Here is a 23030-nt window from a genome sequence, read left to right on the forward strand (position 1 = left end):
ACCCTCCAAGTGTCAACAGAGTACCGTCATCTTTTCACACCCTCCAAGTATCGGCAGAGTACCATCGTCTTTTCACACCCTCCAAGTGTCGGTAGAGTATCGTCTTCTGTTCACACCCTCCAAGTATCTGTCGAGTACCATCGTTTGTTTACATCCTTTAAGTGTCGGCAGAGTAGCGTCACCTTACTTCAAAGATCTTCCCACAAGCAACTAGAAAGAAGAAAGGAATAGTATAAAAAGCAAAACACAAAAAGATCCTTACCTTTGACTAGCCTTGTGAACCTTAAAAGGATAGTCAATTGAGAATTGTACTAAAAGAGGAGAGGAGAGAGAAGCTCCACAAATTGAGGAAGGATTTGGAAGAAGCTTTCGGCTGCATTTTTGAAATGGAAGATGGTGGCCGGTCATCCTTGGATGACCGAAACACCAAATCCCTTAGATCTACTGCGTATCCAACTATGTTGGATAAAAAAGGTAGTTTTTCATTCAATCGCAGCTTTTCAAGTTTTTTTTAACTCTCCTCTAGTAATTAGAGAGGGAGGTTTGGTTTTTAAGAAAAAATATTTGTTGGAGAGTGGTAAAGGAAAATAAGTAATGGATGCTTTGAAAAGTAAGTCTATTTCACCCTCGCCGGTTTTGATCCCTAAAGCAAATGATTTGGAGGCTTCCTCTTCAGGTTGCACTGATTACAATTTGGATAATTCTAATGTGTGGATTAGAAAACCACATATTAAAATAAATTTGAATTAAATTCATGAAGGAAGTAAAGATGCTAATGTGGTAAAACTTGACTTGGAAAATGAAAAATCCAGTGTTCATGTTTTAAGAAATTCTTTGGTGGTGAAGATTCTTTGTAAAAACTTGCCTTTCTCAAATTGTGCTTTTGAATTAAGTGGCAATGGGTTAAATTTGGAGGATTTCATATAACCTCACTTGGATTAGATTGGTTTCTATGCTCTTTTCAATCACAAAAAGCAATGGAGGAAGTTCTCAATGGAGGTCCTTGGTATGTGGGTTGATTCGTCATTGGACTAGATAAATGGTCTCCCAATTTTTCTCCTTTTTCCTTGAATGGGATTTCTTCTCCCGTTTGGGTTCGTCTTCCTCACTTGCCTTTACATTACTGGGACGAAACCAATATTACGAGAATTGTTTCAAGAATTGAGACTCCTTTATTATTGGATGGCAACATGTTTAGATGGAGGAGAAGCGAATTCACTAAAGCTTGCATTCGGGTAAAATTGAACTCGAAACTCCCTAGTGGTACATGGGTTGAAGGTATTCATGGCAGATTTTTTCAGAAATTTGAATTTGAAAATTTATCTTCTATTTGTTTCAAATGTGGAAGAATTGGACATATAGATGTGGTATGTCCAAATGATTTTCAATATCCATATTTGATTGATAAGGAGGTTCCCAAAGATCCATTACTAGTTGAAGATAGTTCATATGGACCTTGGATGCACGTGAAATTCAAATCTAAAAAAAGGCTTAAAAGTGTTAAGAAGAATTCTTCCAAAAATCAAGTTGAAGACTCTCATCCAGATCGCCGGATAATCTCTGGTGGCTCAATTTCAGATTGTCTTCCTATGGAGATAGCTCATAAGTCAATTACAAAAAATGTTGAAATCAAGGAAGGAGATGAAGTTGTGGTTAGCCTTAATTCAATTTGATGGTTGAGCCGGTTGTAGCTCATAATACAAATTTTGAATACAATCAATCTGGAATGTTGATTGCTAAAATTAGAGATGATATTGCTGAAGTTGATTTGGTGGTTCCAATAGATAATGAAGATTCTTCTGTGGATCAACAAAGAAATGCTGAAATTTCAGGATTTCAAAATTCAAATTTTGAAATCCCACATATCATGGAGACAGATAAGGAAGCTATTATATATGAAATTAACTTGGTTCTGGATGTTCAAAATTCAAATGATTTATTGAATAAATCAAAGGTTGTTGAGGAGCTGAAGATGATTTTTTCTCCAACAAATCCAGTTAGGCTTTTTATGAAGGACAGTATAATTGAAGAAAGAAATGAGACTGCTGTTATTCCAGAGGATCATCCAAAGACTGCTGGAAATTTGGAAATTCAAATCCCACAAACGATTGAGGCAGTTAAGGAGAAGTTTGAGAAGGAGCAGAATTTGGTTTAGACTCCTACTAAGACAACAAATACTTCTGAAATATTTGTTAATAATGATGAAACAATAAATGGTTTCTCCTACTTCATGAATCAGTTTAAAGTTCAAAAAAATTGTCTTATTGAAGAATAAACAAAACTCTTCTTTGGAGCATGGTTCTTTCGGTTCTAAACACAAGCTGTTCAAAGAGCTGCAAGATCCAGGACCGGTGAAAGATCAATCTAGAAGGAGGATTACTGATCTCATAATGAAGAACGATTTGAGAAGTTCTTCCCATACATCCCAGTAATATGATACCCGATATTCTCATTGCAAGCAGCAAAGTCGAAAGATACATAAGGTTGGAAATTCTGATCAAAGAATTTTTCATATCTTTTACTTGGTACTACATCATTGGTAATTGGAAAAGACATCAAAATTACCTATTATTGTTTTTCATAGGTGTTTTGAGATTGTCCTGTTATTTTTGTAATTTTCTTTTGATTATCTTTTATAGCTTCTTTTTTCTTTTGGTTTTTTTTTATTTTTTAAACATATTATATTTGTTTATGGGATCATTACTAGATCCTATTCTTTAACCGGATGGGAACTCTGAGATACTAACCAACCCTTGGGTTGTTTCAAACTTTGGTATCCCCTGCATCTCAACGATTTCAAAATAGGAAATAGTGGGTTTCATTTCAATAATAATAGGTTTAATGTTAACAAATTTGCTTTCAATAAGGATCCTTTTTCTCTTTATCAAGGATCTATAATTTTTTACTTCCTAGTTTATATTAGATTGTTATTTCTTTCTTTTTAATACAATTTTGCATTCTCTCAAAAAAAAGAGTAGCCTTGTGAACAATTCACACTTTTCTTACAAGAAATCTCTCTCAAACACTCTCCCAAATACACTCTTTCACTTTCTCTTGAAAAATTATAAAGAATGACTCTCTTCACGCCAGTTTTAGATGATCTTTTATATCAAAGGCATAAAAAAATTGTCCAGAAAATTGAAATTTTCATTTTGAGTGTACACGATCGTATGTATGACCATGCGAACAGTTCAAAAAAAGTTGCGTACGAATCTCTTGTGAATTTGTATGAATTATATTCATACATGATGATCATCCGGCACGAACCAAGTTTGTATTGTATGAACAGTAAGAAAATTTTTCATCTTCGTCTAGATGAGAAGAGACCCCATAATTTTGTACCTTGGACTGCGTATGTAAGATGATGACATCATAAAGTACGATCAATTAAGAAAATTTTCAAGTTTGCTGGGATGAAAAGGGACCCGTCCAATTTCTACGTTGGATGGCGTACGTGCGATTACAACATCGTACGGTACGAACCGTTTAGAAAAACTTGAAATTCGTAGGCTGGATGGCGTACATACAAATAGTATATCATACAATATGATCCATACATTGACAAAATTTCTACTTTCTGCTCGTTTGACTACTCGTAGGGCAAAATAACTGAACAAATCATTCCGTATGAAATGACTTCATACAATACGAATAATTTTAAAATTATAAATTTTATACTCTCCCCTAGTATGTGTGTGCACAATTATTCAATTACAATCATACTCTCTCATACTCAATAAAAATAAAAAATATAGACTTCATTTATAATAAACCCTAAACTGATGTGATTTGAAGTCTTCAACAATCCGGAGTATGATTTTCCTAAAAAGTTAGTATGCACAAATAATAAAATAGTGCATCTAAAATATTTTAGGAGAAATAATAATAATAAAAAATAATATTTAGAATCATTAAAAATATATATATTATAAAAATATTAATAATCAAAAAGTAAGTTGCAACTATCTTAACAACCTCCGCCTTTTTTATGATGGCAAAACAATTATTATTTGAGTGAACTTTAATATCCTAAAATTTTCCTTCGCTCCCCCTAAAAGAATAAACATGTGAATATAGGAAAATTCTTTAAATAACATAAAAACCGAAAAGCTTATTTTTTAATAATATATAAAATACAAATAATAAAAAATTAAAAAAAAATACAAACACAAACACCACAAAAACAAAAATACCAAAAATAATATTAAAATAATATTAGTCCCCCTTTTTAAAATAATAAAAAGGGAATAAGAAGGCTTAAATGAAAGATGTCATATGAGAAATCATAGTAATTGATCTTTAAAGAGACTGAAATAGAATTGCAATAATAAAATTAATTACCATTAGAGGGAAACGAAAGATTCAAAAATATTTAAATTAGAGCATAACTTAGATAAGAAAAATTGTTCAAGGTCATGAAACAATCCAGATAATTAGATAAGGAAAATTATTACAAAAGTGATGAAATGAGGATTAATTAATTTCAATTTTCAAAATAAAATATAATTGAAAATTAGTTTGATTTGAAATAAATATTAAATGATATGGAAAAGAACATATTCAATTGGTGATATTGCAAATCTTTTCAAATATTCGGGGCACACTATGTGCATCTTTTTGTATTTTGGATAATATTATGTCTTTTTTTAATTTGTGAATCATTGTGCATTCTTTTAATTTTTATACACATTGTACATTTCTTTTAAAAATCAATAATCTAAAAAATCAAATTTCTCTAATTTTAAAATTAATTATATTAAAAAGAGAAATTAAAAATAATAAGACATCAAAATTACAATAATAATATTTAAATTATGTTTTTTTCTAAAAAGAACATGAGATTGATATCCATAACTTGATCGAGTTACATCTTATCTTAAATTTTTGAAAAATTAAAATTTTTAATGAAATTAATTTTGTAATACAAGTTAATTTATAACACTTTTAGATCAATTAAAATAGGATTATCATATAGGCAAACTCACATTTCAAATAACAAACAAAAATAATTAATCAAAATAAGACTTTTTTTATTGATATCAAAAAAGATCATATACATTGAAGGCCTTTATATCAATTTTGATAATAATAAAAAAAACAACATAACATCAACACAAACCTAAATTAAGACAAGTACAACAGAAAGACATAAACACTAAAATCATCACTTCTAGAGAGAACTGGCAAAGACAACACAAAAGATGTACATCTAGAACTCTAAAGGACCCTGGTTTGGAGGAGGAGGCTGGTTGAAGACTGAGAAATAACTATTCATTATAGATACATTAGTGTTCACCGAGTCAAACTGACCTTAGATCCAACCCATATCTTATTGGTACTGTGCATCCTTTTAGTTTAAGTGAGTTTGAATTTGATCAAAACATTGATCAAAATGACTCTCTAGCTGGTCAAAGCACTGGGCTATATCCTAAAAGTCAGGTCCCTGATATTAGTGCAAGTGCACCCCCTTCTCCCTTAGTTTCCTCACTTGTACCCTCATTCCTTCTAAAAAGATATTGAAAAGAGGCATCAATGAAGTATATTGGCATTTTAGTGGGAGTATCAGGATAAATAATGTTGTACTTCTTTTCTAAGATATAGGTCACTAGATATCCTAGAGCAATATTTTTTCTTTCTCCTATGAGAAGCAAACCCAATTTCAGAAAGATTATGAATGTAATAAAGAATGTGTTGGACTTCATCAGTTGGTTGTCCAGTCATAATTAAATAGGTAACTATGGATAGAAGAGGAGTAATATTTATGCGATTTCCATCCTTAGGAATGATTGAAGTTCTAAGGACATGCTGGATGATTCATACATTTTAATTCAAAGTATATACTCTAGCCAAGTGAGAAACTTCAATAACACTTCTAATAGTCTTATTTATTTTAAACCAATCATAGTCAAATTTTGAGGTTAGAAAATGCTCTCTTGTCCCATGAGTCCTTAAATGGAGAAAGCTTCCTAGATCTTCTTGAGTTATTTTTACCTGTTGTTGTTTAAAAATATATGTAATATTTTGCTCTCATCCAAGCTATAACTCATATTTGCTAAAAAATAGTGAATGGACTCCCTATGATAAGCATGGACCAGAGTCAAAATAAAGGAGAAATAGGTTGAAGCAAAGAGAGGCATGACTTGAAAGGGGATATCATCTTGAATCAATGGTCTATAGGGAGTGATTTTTGTAGTGACGAACCTATAGAAGGAATCCTCATTTGCTCTAGAAAGAAAATTTTCTCCACCAATGGATGACGACCCCTTAGAGATTCCACCATGTTTGCTAGAACTTGCCATTTCTAAGATTAGAAGAATTCAAGGAGGATATTGAAGTGAATGAAAATGAATTCTAAATCCCTCCTATTTAAAGAAAAATGACCCTTCGTACAGTACGAAAATAAATTTGTACGTACGATCTTAAGATTATACGGGATGAAAATTTCTTCTTATGGATGAACAAAAATGTACAAAATCAAACAAATTTTTATAATCACATAATTTATGAGGCATCATTTCGTACATACCTTTTGACCAAACGATCGTATAGACGAACATGTGTTCATCCGGGATGATAAAATATTTAAAATAATTTTAAAGGCGGTTAGGTTCATCCCCCATAGAGAATGATACGTGGTTCGTATAGACGAAATAAAATTTCATACGTATGATAAGTTTTAATGACTGATTCTACCTCGATAACCATCTACATGCGTACAGAAGAATGAATATAGATTGTACGGGATGATGACATTATCGTAAAATAAGATATTTATTAGAAAATAAAAAACTTTACGCATTCAGTCTAAAACAATAATTGACATGCTACAGAATTCATATAGGATAAAAATAATTTCATACAGAAACCAAAATAACACTTTGAAAATTCATTATAAAAGATTAGAAACCAAAATCTTGATATATGATATATGTTCAAATCAAACAAAACATAATAAACAAAACCCAAAACTTAAAAAACACACATACACAAAATATTAAAAACCAAAAATAGAAAATACAAATGGAAATATATCAAGTTTGTAAAAGATTTTATTTAAGCATTATGATCGATCACACCTAGCCTTGTTCTTAATGTGCTAAAAGTATTAAAAGCTAGTGGTTTTGTAAAAATGTCTGCATGTTTTTCAGTTTAAATATAGTTCAATTCAATTTCTCCTTTGGATACATAATCCCTAATGAAATGGTGTCTTATATCTATATGTTTGGTTCTAGAATGTTGAATAGGATTTTTTGAAATACAAATGGAACTAGTGTTCTTACAATAAATATGAATTATGCCTATTATAAATCCTAAATCAATCAACTATTATTTCAACTAAAGAACTTGTTCCACACAATTTCCTAAGGCAATGTATTCAGCTTCAGCAGTAGATAGGGCAACAGAATTCTATTTTCTACTAGACCAAGAAACTAAAGAATTTCCTATAAATTGATAAATTCTATATGTACTATTTTGACCAACCCTATAACATATAAAGTCTGATTCTAAATATTCAATAATTTCAAATGAAGAGCTATACTTTAGGATATGAAATCCCTAAGTTCTGAATTCCCAAGAGATATCTCAAAATCCTTTTTATAGCTGTCAAATGTGATTCTTTTATATCTAATTGAAATCTAGCACATAAATACACATTAAATATAATATCTAGCTTGCTAGCAGTCAAATAAAGTAAAGATCTAATAGTTCCTCTAATTTTCTTTTGATCAATAGATTTTTCCTTTGGGTCCTTATCCAACTGAACTGTGGAACTCATAGGTGTACTAACTGGTTTAACATTATCCATTTCATACTTCTTGAGGATGTCCTTAACATACTTTAACTGACTAAGAAATATTCCCTCCTCAATTTGCTTCATGCTAAAACTAAGAAAATAACTAAAATCTCCTATTAGGCTCATCTCAAATTCACTACTCAATATTTTAGAAAAATCATCACAAAGAATTTTATTTGTAGATCCAAAAATGATACAATCAACATAAATTTGAACTATAAGTATACTGTCTCCCAATTTCTTCAAAAAGAGAGTGGTATCCACACTTCCTTTTTCAAAAGATCTCTCAAATAGAAAAGAGCTTAACCTCTCATACCAAGCCTTAGGTGCTTGTTTCAATTCATATAATGGCTTTTACAATTTAAAAATATGATTTGGTTATTATAAATTTTTAAAACTTGGAGATTGTTCAACATAAACATTATATTGTATCACCCCATTAAATAGACACTTTTAACATCTATTTGCTACAATTTAAATCCTCTAAAATAGGCAAATATTAACAAAATCCTAATTACTTCAAGACTCACTACAGAGGAAAAAGTCTCCTCAAAATTAATTCCTTCAATTTGATTATACCCCTTAGCCAGCAATCTAGTCTTCTTTCTAACAACAACTCCTAAGTCATTCATTTCATTTTTAAATACCCACTTAGTTTTAACTACACTTTGATTCTTTGGCCTTGCAATCAATTCCCAAATAACTTTCCTAACAAACTGATTTAATTATTCTTACATGACCAAAATCTAAAATTCATCTAAAAGTATTTAATTTATATTTGTTGGTTTTATCATTTAAATAAAGGCAGAATAATTGACTTCTTTACTAAGTACATGCCTAGTCCTAACACTCTCACTAGGTTCACCTAAAATAATTATCTTATGTATCACAAAGGTGATTCTCAGTAAAGTCTAGTTTTGGTAGACCTCTAACCAAATCATTTTCGGTAATTTTCCTAAGGTTTTTCATACTAGCGTGATAGAGTCTCCTATGCCATAAACATGATTCTTTAGAAATAATTTTTAAATAAATAGCAAAAGGAGTTTTAATACAGTGCAAATCTAGTATATAAATATTGTTTACCCTAATTCCATACAATACATCATTTCTATTTAGGCTTAATATGCAGCTAGTGAAAAAAAATTTAACGATATACTATATATCACATAGCTGGCTTATACTTATCAAATTATACTTGAAGCCTTCAATAAGTAATACATTTTTTATGAAAGAACTTTGCATGTTTTCGATCATACCTATGCCAACCACTTTCCTAGTGGTATTATCTCCCCGTGTAACCTTGCCTCCATTCTTGGCTTCCAGCGATATGAATTATTTAGTATCTTCAGTCATATGCTTTGAGCAACTGCTATCCATATACCAAATGCTCTCATGAGTTCTTATATAAGAGGGTACCTACAAAATAATAAAATGTTAGTCTTGGGAACTTAAACAAGTTTGGGTTCTCCTTTTTGGCAAAATAAAATTAGATGCATGTATGATATAACTTGGTTTATGCATCTTAGGTCTCCACAATAAATGAGTTTTTCTATTTAAAGTACAAGTGTTGAAATATGTCCAATCATCTCACAAGTAAATTATATAATTCCAGAAAATGAGTTTTTCAATCTTCTATGATAAATCTGTCTCTTCTTGGATTTTAAAATTTTTGACCTCAAAATAGGATTAGTAAAATCTTCAAGTGTTGGAGGTTTCATATTTTTCTCGAGAGCTTTCACTTTCACTTTAGGAAATGTGTTTATATCTTTTAACACATTAATATTATATTTTAGATAATGCTCTCTATTCCCAGATTCATCCCTAAAATTTTTAAAATATGTTTCCAATTCAATGTAGGATATTTTTAAAAGATTATTCTTTTTATTCAAATCATTGAATTCGTCAAGTAAGCTCGTGTGATTTTTATCTATTAGTACGTGATCTTTCTTAAGGATGTCGTGCTCTTTTTATAATTCTATGTTCAGTCTAGCATGCATTTTCTTAAGTTTTCTATATGCAATATGTATTCTTTCAGAAACTTCTAGAAATTTATTGTAGGTTAAGTCACATACCTCTTCTTCATCTAACTAATCAAAATTATTGACCATTAAGTACAGATTGGTGACTTCCTTCTCCTTTTCTATTTCTGATGAATTTGAAGCCAAGTTCGCCCAAAAAGCTCTTTGAAACCTCTTCTTGCCCTTTCTCATTTAACTTTCTCCTCCTCCTCCTTTCTATCAATAGAGTAAACATTTAAGTCCTTACACTCTATAATTATAGTTATTTTAGCATCATAAGAAGTAGGTAAATAATGAAGAATTTTATTAACCATTTTAGCATTCATTAGTTCTCTACCTAATACATGCATAGAAATGACTTTTTGAGTGAATCTTGTATATATATTAAAAATAGATTTAATTAGTTTAATGTAAAATAATTTATAGTCATATAATAAGATATTTTATCTAGATTGTTTTACTTCATTAGTCCCTTCATAAGTAATATAAAGTCTATCCCAAATGTCATTTCCACTTTTGCAAGTAAAAATCTGCATGTAATCTTCTGACTTAAGTGCACAAAAGAAACTATTTAAGCATTTAGCATTTAACTGTGCTAAGTCACATTCTTCTGCATACTAGTCAGCAAAAGGTGTTTCAACTCTAATGCCATATATAAGTCTAGTTGGCATAGTATACCCTTCTTGAACTAAAATCCACATGCAATAATCAAGCGATTGAAGAAAGTTGACATGCGTGTTTTGATTTTTAAATATAGTCATTTTTATTTTCAAAACGTAGTCTAAATATATGGTTTTAAAATAAAGCTCTGATACCACTTATTGACTCCATATATATTGTTAAACCTAAGCTATTATCCGAAGGCTAACTAGGAGAAGGGTGAATTAATAATTAAAATTCTCTTAGATTTTTTAAATAGAAAACCTTTTTGAGTCTTATAGCAAGTTAATTTAAGTTTAAAATAAGCTTTTCAACTATAGAAAATAACTTGTAGTAAATAAATGCATAAATTAAAAGACACAAAGATTTATAGGGGTTCAGTCAAATATGACCTACATTCACTCCCCGAAGACTCATTATTTAGGTATTGCACTTTTACCAAAGTGGCTCTATTTTTTCCCCAATAGCAAGGAAGAGAAGCCTTTACACAAGCTCTCTTACACCAATCCCTGGTACAACAGAGTACTATCAACCTTTCACACTCTCCAAGTGTCGGTAGAGTACTGTCATCTATTTATACCCTCAAAGTGTTGGTAGAGTACCGTCATCTTTTCACACCCTCCAAGTGTCGGCAGAGTACCATCAACCTTTTACACCCTTAGAGTGTCAGCATAGTACAGTCATCTTACTTCAAAGATCTTCCATTGAGCAACTGGAAAGAAGAAAAGAAGAGTAAAAAAATTAAAATACAAAGAGATCCTTACCTTTTAGTGACATTATGAACCCTTCACACTTCTCTTGCAAAACATCTCTCTTAAACACTCTCCCAAATGCACTCTTTCACTTGCTCTGGAAAATCACAAAGAAGGACTATCTTCACGTTAATTTTAGAGAAATTTTATATCAAAGACATGAAAAAACAATCCAAAAAACTATTTTTTTTATTTTGAGCGTACACGGTCGTATATTATGATCGTATGTTCGTATATATGAATAGTTCAAAAACTGTTGCGTACAAACCTCTTGTGAATCTGTACAAATTAAATTTGTACATGATGATCATCTAGTAAGACCCAAATTCATACTTTACGAATAATAAGAAAATTATTGCGTATCTGATTTCCAGAAATAGAATTTTGATGATAGCAAACACTTCTATTTCTCTACGACTGTCTTGCCTAATAACTTTTCAGGTCCACAGGATCAAGCTTGCAATTTGAACCAGTTCAAGATTGGGTAGACTAGGCCTGAGTCAGTTTGTTAACTTTACCCTTTCTTGAGTCTATTGCAAATGATGTGGTTCCTAATGCTAAGTAACCTTGCACAAACACACTTGGGGGAATTTTTCGGTCTGATTTAGTGTTCTCTATTTTGAGGACATCATCCAGGATGATCCATATATCATTCTGAATGATCAGCTAAAAATAGAAACCCTAATTAGGGCATCCTAGTTAAGGCAACCATAATTAAGCTCATCGTCTTGGACGATAATTATATCGACCGGAATGATATGCTTAAATTAAAAAGAATCAGCCGCTGGATCTATTTAGGTATTATTTATTTTTGGACATTGTCTAGGACATCATCCTGAACGATGCAACATAATTATGCCTAAATTGATTTGATAATTAAGAAAAACAATTAAGGCTTGATTGATACGATCACATTGTCCTAGACGATCACAGGATCATTCGGGATGATAAGTTCAAAAACCTTAGTTGTTCCTGGATAATCCCAAATCGGCCAACTTCTATTAAGGACGATACTCAGGACAATCTTCACTGATTTAAACTAATCAGCCAAAATGATCGTGAGATTATTCTGGAAGATTAAGCTATTTTTTCATTGTCCAGACATTCTTTCAGTGTAATTATCTGAATGATATTCCATGATTTGTACTAATCATACATGATGATATTATATTATCCTGGATGATATGAACAAATTTCTTTTGATCGTCCCAGATTATCCTGGCTAATTGAGCTAGAATTACACTGATCGTATAGGACGATCTCCAGATCGTCCTAGATGATAATGTTGGTTTGTTGCATTTAAGAGCTATTCCAAATCTCTTCTATATAAGATCTCTTGTATTACCCATTAGGGCATCTTTTGATGCTGTCTTGACCAAAGAGAGCCTAGAGGAGATGGAGAGAGAAACTTGTGAGGGGGAGTTTGTGAGGGATTTCACAAAGGTTGCTCCAAGAAAGATTCTAAGTTGTCTTCTCCGATCATCATCCCTTGTCCTTGGGGGTTCAAGGGAGGTCTACTTTAGCAATCAATCAAGGTTCTCTACCTGCTTCAGGAAGAAGCAAAAAAAGTTGGGTTCTCTACCTCATCGGTGTCGGTTGAAAAGAGGTTTTGTAAAGGATTCTCTGCCTTGCTGTGGGAGAAAAAGGAGAGTCACTGAGTTTAGTACAATACCTGAAGGGCGCCTCTAGGGAGTGGTCATAGGTCGAGTTGACCGAACCACTATAAATCTCTGTGTTCTTTTACTACTTCTTTTTTCTCATTTAATTTATGTACTTTTCTTTATGGTGAATTGTGGATTGAGTTCTATGTTTTGATTGAGAAATTTTTTTAAATACCAATTCACCCCCCTCATGGTTAGCCTTGGGCTAGTTTATAAGGGATTAACATCCCTAACAAACTTTCAAGTGGTATTAGAGCGAGATTTATAAAATTAAGTTTGAAAACTTTTTGAATTTGATCCATGGCTAACTCCGATAATCGTAATACTGCGAAAGGGTATTCTATTACCCGACCACCTTTGTTTAACAATATTCCTTTTGAATTTTGGAAAACTCGTATGTTTATATTTTTACAATCGATTGACTATCGCATATGGATACTTGTTAAAGATGATTATACACCTCCAACTACTAAATTTAATGATGTTACTGTTCCACTTCCTTTCACTGAATGGACTCATGATGATAAAGATATAGCACAACTTAATGTGAAATATTTGAACATATTTTTTTGTACTTTAAAATATGAATATTACATGCATGTTTCAACTTACACTACAGGTAAAGAAATTTGGGATAAATTATATATCACTTATGAAGAAACCAAAGAAGTCAAACAATCAAGGATGAATATTTTGTTTCATGACAACGAACTTTTTTGTATGAAACCTAATGAATCAATTTCTGACATGTATATAAAATTTACTCAAATTGTCACCTCAGTGCATGCTTTAGGAAGAGAACTCACAAATTATGAAAAGGTTAATAAAATTTTGAGTTATTTGCCTTCTTCTTTTGATGCAAAGATTATTGCAATTACTGAATCTAAAGATTTGTATACTTATTAAATTTATAACTTTCTTGGATCACTCATTGCTTAGGAGTAAGGGATGAATCAAAAAAATCTTGATGTAGGTGAGAAAAAGAAGGAGAAAATTATGGCACTTGAGGCCAACAACACGGACACTAATTCTTCTGGGTCTGAAAGCGGTGATGTTGCCTTAATCACAAGGCAATTAAAAAGATTTCTAAGGAAGAAGAAAAAGAATCATCAAAAGTGGAATAAAGGTAAGGGAAACAAAAATTTTAAGAGTTCTAATAATATGATTTATTTTTAATGCAGGAAGCTAAGACACATTAAAGTTGATTGTCCTACACTTACGTCTTGCCCAAGCAAGGAGAAGGGTGTGGAGAAATCCAAGTTCAAAAAGGACAAGAAGAGATTCCAAAAGGCATTCTAGGTGGATTCTACATCAGACTCCTTTATGACTGAAGCTGAAGAAGAGACAATAAACTTGTGCTTGATGGCAGACGATCATCTTGGTCAAAGTGACCAAGAAGAGGTATGTGAACTAATCTATGAGCAACTACTTGAAGTTTTTCTATTTTGAACTCCCTTGAGGGGCGTTAGGGAAAGAGAGAGAAAGTCTCAGAAAAGTAGAGAGAGAAAGATCTTGATTCAAAAAATTTTGTTTCCCGTAAATTCCTCCGCCGGTCAATGACGGTGGAGGGGCACCGTCCACCACCTTCTGACGCCACTGATGGTCGTCGGATATCATCCAATGCAATCAAGATCTTTCCTTGTCCAGTTAAGGGAGCGTCACCACCCATATTCAGAACTGCAGATTACTTGTTTAAAGGGGAGTCTAAACTAAAACTCAGGAATTCAGGTGTATTAGTTATCAATGAAGGAGGTCTGAGCCATCCGAAGAATTCTATTGATTTTATTGGAAATGGTAAGGCGGTATTGAAGGAGATAATGGATGAAATGCCAAATTTCTCTGTTTTCAAAAACAACTTGAATAAGGCTGGTCAGAGTTATAAGGATGACTCAGTTTTAGTCGATCTTCAACCTGATTTGAAAATGGCAAATAAGGTGCGAATGGAAAATGAAGAAGATACTTCACCAGGTTTGAAGAAATCCAATCGGAAGGAAAGTTCTGCTGTGGGTAATTATGGAGTATGTGATCATCTATCTGATGTTATGGTAAGCATCCGAGAATGTATATCAGCAGAATTAGGAAATTACAACAAAGATGTCTTTTGTGGAAAGGAAGTCCCAGTTCAACCTGTTAAAGAAACTTTCAATGCTTGGAAGAAAAGAAACAACTTCAAAAAATGGCTTTTGAATTTGGAGAATGTTCATGGGAAGATGGTGTGGTGAAACTCAACAAACAGAAAGAAGTTGAAAATACCAACAGATTGGTCAAATCCCTTGTAGTTACAGTCTTTGGAGATTTTGTGCCTTACCACATTATTGGTATTGAGCTTAGGAGGCAATGGTCTCAATATGGAAAATTCCATTTTACTCTGCTTGGAGGAGGGTGGGTCTTATGTGCCTTTGAAGACCCGACTACTCTTGATTCAGTTATCTCCAATGGGCCATGGTATGTGAATAAATGTATCATTGGTTTGGACAAATGGTCTCCCTCATTTCAGTCGAATTCTTTGAAAGGGCTTACAGCTCTGGTGGGGATTAGAATGCCAACCTCCCTCTGCATTGTTGGGATGAAGAGAATGTTTGTAGAATTGCTTCAATAGTGGGAACCCCATATCTTGTTGATGAGAACATGTTTCAATGGGGAAGAAGAGAATTTGAAAGGGTTTGTGTGAAGATTAATCTTCAAAATAAGCTTCCTCTAGGAGCTTGGGTGGAAGGGATCTCAGGCAAATTTTATCACAAATTTGAATATGAAAGAGTAGGAGAACTCTGTTTTCACTGTGGAAAGATAGGTCACAGGAAAACTTGCTGTCCAAATAATGCTGGGGTGATGAAAACAGTAAACTGCCAATTAAAAGAAGCTGCTGGAGAAGCGGAAGCCAATGCTTATCCTGGATCCAAAATCAGTAATTCAGCTGTAGATGTGAGACAGACGGATGAAGATGAGTATGATAACTGGATACATGTTGATTATGGGAAGAAAAGATGTAGAAATTTGAAATTCAAGAACACTTGGATCAGGCCAGGGTAGAAAGACTCAAGGAAAACGGTAGAGAAAAAAGACAAAGAAAAATAGGGACTCAACCAAGAGCTGGAGAATTCAAGAAAGGGGATAGAAAATCATTCAGAAACAAATAACGTTGCTTCTAAAGCTCTAGAGGAAGAAGTGCTGGTTGCACCAACTTATAATGACTATCAAAAAATTGCTGGAGTAAGAAATGTGAAAGATAAATTGAGTTTTAACGGTGATTTTAACACTAGTAATCAGTTTGAATTGCTGGAAAAAAATTCCTGAAGAAAGCAGTACACTTAAAACAAGTGAGGCTGAAAAACTTATAACTCCCACTATTCCTGTAATAGCTGCTGTCACGGACAAGGGGAAGGCAGAAGAGAGAAAAAATCAAATGAATGTATCTAGTGATAACCTTATTACTTCAAAGAAGAAAGGTATGAAACAACTCAAAGGTTTGGGTCCTATAAAATTAAATACAAGAATTAGAAGAGTGGAGGGAGACATGAAGGAAGACTTGGGGAGTTCTTCCACTAACTTTCAATGAATTATTCCATAAGCTTTTGGAACAGTAGGGGAGCGAAAAAAAGCAAAGCTTCCCTTTACTTGAAAGAATTTACTAAGGAGAATGGGGTTTTTTTGTTGGTTTGCTTGAAACCAAGTTGACGTTAATTCAAAGGATGGATGTTAATCTTTTGATTGGATTGGAATGGGATTTCTTTTATGTCCCATCGGATGGATTATCTGATGGCATCATGATTCTCTGGAAGAGAGATATAGCTTCTTTCAAAGTAATTGAATCCTCCAATCAGTTTGTAATTGGAGAACTAGATGTTCCAAACAATGGGAAAAGGAGAATTGCAACAGTTTATGGTAGCAGGGACTGTTATGGAAGGAGATTTCTATGGGAAAAGATGGAATAGCATATGTCATAGGAAGACCCCATGGTAATTGGTGGTGACTTTAATTGCTTGCTTTCAAGAGAAGAGAAGAAGGGAAGTAGGGAGTTCATTTATTCAATCGGACCAAAGAAGATGAAGAAATTTATCACTTGTATTGATCTACATGAAGTTGAAAGCATTGGTCCCAAGTTTAATTGGTGTAACAACAAGAAGGGTGATGAAAGAATCTTGGAAAATTTGGATAGGTGTCTTCTAAATTCAGTAGCTTTTAACTCATCTCATAGGCTGATTGTGAGGCATTTGATGAGAATTGGTTCGGACCATAGTCCAGTTTTGCTGAATCTGTTAAAGTTCAATAAATCAAATGACAAACAAATTAAGTTTGAGGAGATTTGGGCTTCTATTCCTGCATCTATGGGTATTGTGAAGAAAGCTTGGGGGAGGAAAGCAAGGGGAGATCCTCCACAAATCTTGAACATTAAAATGAATAGAGCTCTTAAAGCTTTGTTCTATTGGAGTAAAGCCAATTTCAAGGAATTGAATCAATCAAAAGAGAAGCTAAAAGTCAGATTTTATATCTTCAAATCAAAGAAGCTGAATGATGTTTTCTGAATGAAGTAGAAGCTTGGGAACTTAAGTTAAAAACTGACAACCTGAATACTACCTTAGCCTGTATTGGAACCTGGTGGAAGCAACGTGCAAAAGTCAAATGGCTGAAGGAAGGAGACTTTAATACAAGGTTCTTTCATGCATATGCAAGTGCAAGAAGGAATATGAATTTTATTCATAAGATCATGGAGGATAATGGGATGATTGTGGAAGATTAAAACCAGGTAGAAATCATTCTCAACAATTATTTCAAAAATAAAAAGAAGGAAAGGGAGTGCTCTTTGATGGGTTGGCCGAAACCTTGGAGAACACTAGAAGTTGAAGATTCTTTGGCTTTAAACAGAGAATTTACTTTAATGACATAGAGGTTATTATACAAGAACTTGGGAACAACATAGTTCCGGGCCAAGACGGAATTTCGTATGCTTTTATCAAAGCTTATTGGCCAATAATCAGATCAGACATCTGGAATGCTTTGGATAATTTCTTTAAAACAGGGAAAATGTGTGAAGAATGGAAGAAAACCATCATAGTTTTGATCCCAAAGGTAAAAAATCCTCTCTATCCCTCTAACTTCAGACCTATCAGCCTATGCACATCAATTTACAAGATTGCAGCTAAAATGATCTTGAAAAGGCTTCTAATGGTCATTCACAAACTCATCTCGGTGGAACAAGCGGCTTTCCTGAAAGATAGATCTCTATCCGATAATGTACTGGTGGCTCATGAGGTCTTCCATAAATTCAGGTATTCTTAATCTTCTAAAGGCTTAGTTACTTTTAAAATTGACATGGAACAAGCCTATGATTCCATGGGTTGGCCAACTTTATGCAAAGTTTTGGAGTATTTTGGTTTTCCATCTAGTTTTTCTAATCTTATCATGGAATGTGTTTTCAATCCTTATTTTTCCTTATCTATAAATGGGAAATTATCCAATTCGATAGAATCAAGAAGTGGTTTTCGCCAAGGGTGCCCGTTATCCCCATTTTAATTCATTTTATGTGCTCAATTATTGTCTAATGCACTTTATCAAAAGAAGGATACAATTGGCATACAAATTTCTCAAAATTTCCCTTTAGTTTCACATCTTACATACGCCGATGATATCTTGATTTTCTCTGATGCTAGCATGAAGATGATCAAGGAGGTTAGAAATATTATCAACAAGTTTTGTAGATGGACGGGCCAATGTATAAATAAAAAGAAATCTGGATTGCTGTTTGGAAATCCTGTTAAGAGAAGAAGAAGGAGGAAAATTGCAAGAGTAATGGACCTCAAGGAAATTAAGGAATTTTCATACTTAGGAATCAAGATGGCGTTAAGGAGACTTGGCAAACCTGATTTTCAATTCCTGATTGATAAAGTTCAGAGCATGTTAAACATATGGGGAGGAAAATTCATTTCCTTGGCCGGTCGGTTAACACTTGTCAAGACTGTTTTGCTTTCGTTCCCTACTTTTCACTCGTCCCTTTCATTGGTTCCCAAAAGTATATTGTATGAAATTGATAAACATTGCAGGGATTTTATTTGGAGTAAGAGTGATGGGAGAAGAGGCATCCACTATGTTAATTGGGAAAACTTGTGCAGGCCAAACTCTCAGGGAGGCAGAGGATTGATGTCTTGTGCAAAGAAAGAAGGACCTCTTAAAGCTAAACTAGCTTGGAAGTATTTTCAAAATAAGGAAGCATTAGTGCATAAGCTCCTTGTTCCAAAGTATGGTAATGTTATGACCAATAATTCTGCTATTAATTCTGGATCAATTGCTTGGAAACTACTTAAAACAGGGGAAAAGTTCCTTAAACCTATCACTAGGTGGAAGATTGTCAATGGTAGTTCCGTGAATGTGTTTAAAGACAACTGGATTTTGAATAAGCCTTTGGAAAGTTGGCCAACTTTTGTGCAAGCTAAGGAAGACTATGATTTCACGGTTGACAATATAATTACCAATGGAAGATGGGACATTGCAAAGCTAGAAGAATTGTTTGGCTTGGAGCTTGTTAATTTGATAAAAGAGGTCCAGATTTCGAATGAACCAGGTGAGGATACACTGGAATTGATGCAGTTTTCTACAAGAAAAACAATTACAACTTTGGCTAGGGAAAATTCCGAAGATAACCCTGAAGATTCTTCTATATGTAAATGGCTCAAGAAAACTAAGCTTAGTGCTAAAGTGGAGAACTTTTGGTGGAGAATCATTCATAAAGCCATTCCAACTAATCAATTCCTCCGTAATAGAAGGCTGATAGATTATGAAAAGTGCCCTTGGGGTTGTGAACAAGTGGAAGACACTTGTCACATTATTTCGAAATGTGACAAGTTAAATGAAGCATTCCAAATTTTGAAGAAGTGGGGTTTTGATATCCCAAATTTCGATTCTCTTTACAATTGTTTCGAGTGGTTTCAGAGCAAAGATATTTGGTTGATAAATCTTTATTGTAATTTGGTTTATCTTTCTTGGAGAGCTAGGAATGGACTTGTGCATGAAGGCAAACGTTCAAGCTCTTGGTTGTTAGCTACTGATGCAGTTAGCTATGCCTCATTGTCAAGATACGTGAATAGTAGTTGCTCGGGTATCGGGGATGACAACCAACCGGTTGGGTTGTTTAATGAATTTTGGCACCGCGCTCCACCTGATTGGATAAAAGTCAATGTTGATGCTTCTCTTTTTTCTTCATACAAGGCGGGAATTGGTGGAGTTTTTCGAGACCATAGAGGAAGATTTTTAATGGCTTTTGGCAAAAATTTAACACATTGGGATATCTCTTACTTGGAGCTTCTATCTATTCTTTCCATCAAAGAAGTCACTAGTGATTGGATGTATGCTTACAAAGGTATGATCATTGAAGGTGATAATCAAAATGTTATTAATTTTATTAATAGCATTTTGAAGAAATGTAGCAATGAGGTGGGGGACCTTTCTTTTATTAAAGATTTTAATTTTGTCATTTTTAATTGTGATGGTAGAAATAGTAATAAGTTAGCAGACTTATGTGCTAACTATGCTTGTTTTAGTTTTTTTATTTGGGAGGATTTAGTAGCGAATAAGGTTCCTCACACTTTTACTAAAGTGTTAAAGGAGGATTCCATTAATATTAGGTTGTAATCCGTTATTTTTTTTTATATAAAGCTTTATTGCTTTTCTTCAAAAAAAAAACTACTTGAAGTTTTTAAACAAATTCATGCATCATATAGGAAACTTAAGAAATCACATGCTAGCTTGAAATTGGAATTTTTAAAATTACAAAAAGAGTATGAAATTTTACTTAAAGATCATTCTATAATTGATAGCAATCACATGTCATTACTTGATGAGTTTGATACATTAAACAAAAATCATACTGAATTATTTGATGCACATGATTCCTTGAAAATATCTCATGCTAAGTTAGAAAAAGAATTTAAAAAATTAGAAAATCTCAAAGCTTTTGAAAATAACAACTCATCATTGCATGCATCACTTAACTTTAAAAAGATACATCACCACATTAGTAGATTAGTACATTCTTTTCTTGGTGTCAGATCTTTTTCATGTGGCATGTTAAGACACATTGAACACACTTGCACCATTCACCATAGTACACATTGGGTACGGAGACCTAAATTACATGATTCACAGTATAACACACATGTATTGCTTTTTTCTTTTCATAAGAAGGGACCCAAACTTGTTTGGGTTCTTAAATCTGACGTTTATGATTTTGTAGGCTTGCTCTCACAAAAGGCCTTGTGAGAGCATGTGGTGCCTAGACAACGGATGCTTTTGACACTTGACTGAAAATGCTAATCAATTCATTTTACTGGAGGTCGGGGCTGGAGGCAAGGTTACTCTTGTAGACAACATCACCAGGAAAGTGGTGGGTGCAGGTATAATTAGAAACTCCAAGAACCTTTTGATTGAAAATATTTTTCTTGTAGATGAACTGAAACACAACTTGCTCAGTATCAGTCAACTTTGCGATGTGGGCATCATCATAAATTTTTTGGCTAATACATGAATTATATGCTTAAATAATAACACTATTTTGTAGGGAAAGCGGATAAAGAATATTTATATGCTTGATTTAAATAATATTGAATGTGCTTCTTTATTTTGCTTAAAATTGTTATTGATGATTCTTGGTTATGGCATAAGAGATTATGTCATTCTAGTATGAAAACTCTTGGGAGAGTGACCCAGAAAGACCTTTTTAGAGGTGTCCCCTAGCTTAAATTCTCTAGAGAACACCTTTGTGATGCCTTCCAATTAGGGAAGCAAGTCCATTCCTCTTTTCACTCCATTAAGGACATTAGCACCTCTAGATCTTTAGAAGACCTTCACATGGATTTGTTTGGATCCATTTGCACTTTTAGCTTAGGAGGGAAAGTCTATAGTTTTTTTATTGTCAATGATTACTCGAGGTTTATTTGAATTAAATTTCTGTCACATTAAAATGAGTCTTTTGATGAGTTTAGAGCTATCTTCACTTGGATTTAGAAAAAGCTAAGCTATGAGATCTTGACCATCAATAGTGACCATAGGGGAGAGTTTGAAAATAAGAGATTTGGAGACTTTTATGAGAATAAGGGGATTACCACAACTTCTCAAATCCTATAACCCCTCAGTAAAATGGGATAGCTGAATGGAAGAATCATACTTTAGTTGAAGGCGCTAGAGCCATGCTTGTTGAAGATTCACTTCCAAAATACTTTTGGGCTGAAGCGGTAAACACAACTTGTTATGTGTTGTATAGGGTGAATGTTAGAACCAAACTTGATAAGATACCCTATGATATCCTTAAGGGTAGGACACCAAATCTTTCCCAGCTCCATCTCTTTGGTTTTAAGGTTTTCATTCGTAATAATGGGAAGTCACACTTAGGAAAATTTGACCCAAAATCTGATGAAGGAGTGTTCTTAGCTTATTCAAGTGTGGGGAAATCCTTTAGAGTGTTTAATAAGACAACATTGGTGGTGGAGGAGACTACTCATGTAGTGTTTGATGAATCTAATCCTAGGAAGTCTAGAGTTGAGGATGAAGATGAAGTTGAAGAAATTACCATAAGAGTTGTGGAGCATGAAGGATTTACTTGGTTACTCAAAGTTAAGGATCTCTATGTGTTCTTTATGATTTCTTAACTCCTTTCTCTTATCCTTATAGATTTTTTGTGAGAAGATTTTGTAAAGAGATCCGATTCTCTGTCGAGACTCTAAGAGGGTGAGCAGTGGAAGGTTCTCTGCCTACACTTTAGAGAATGTGAACAACAAAAGGTTCTCTGCGTACACTTGGAGAGTGTAAAAGAATGACGGTTCTCTGCTGCACCGGGTAGTGGTGGAAGAGAGTTTTTGTGAGGGCTTTTCTGCTTTGCTGTGGGGGAAAAAGAGAGACACTAGTGGTAATAGTGCAATACCTGAAGTGGGAGACTTCAGGGAGTGGATGTATGTCATGTTTGACTGAACCACTATAAACCGTTATGTCTTTTTATTTCCGCTGCCTTTAATTTCTGCTTTTTTTTTTCGTGGTTGAAAATTATTTTTGAAAACATAAAAATCAACTTGCTCAGTTTTTTAATCGATTTCAAATTTTTAATTACAAAAAGAGAAAAAAATTTAAAATACCAATTCACCCCCACTCTTGGTTAGCCTTT

Source organism: Dendrobium catenatum, unplaced genomic scaffold, assembly GCF_001605985.2.
Source record: "Dendrobium catenatum unplaced genomic scaffold, ASM160598v2 fragScaff_scaffold_1221, whole genome shotgun sequence".
NCBI classification, from domain to species: Eukaryota; Viridiplantae; Streptophyta; class Magnoliopsida; order Asparagales; family Orchidaceae; genus Dendrobium; species Dendrobium catenatum.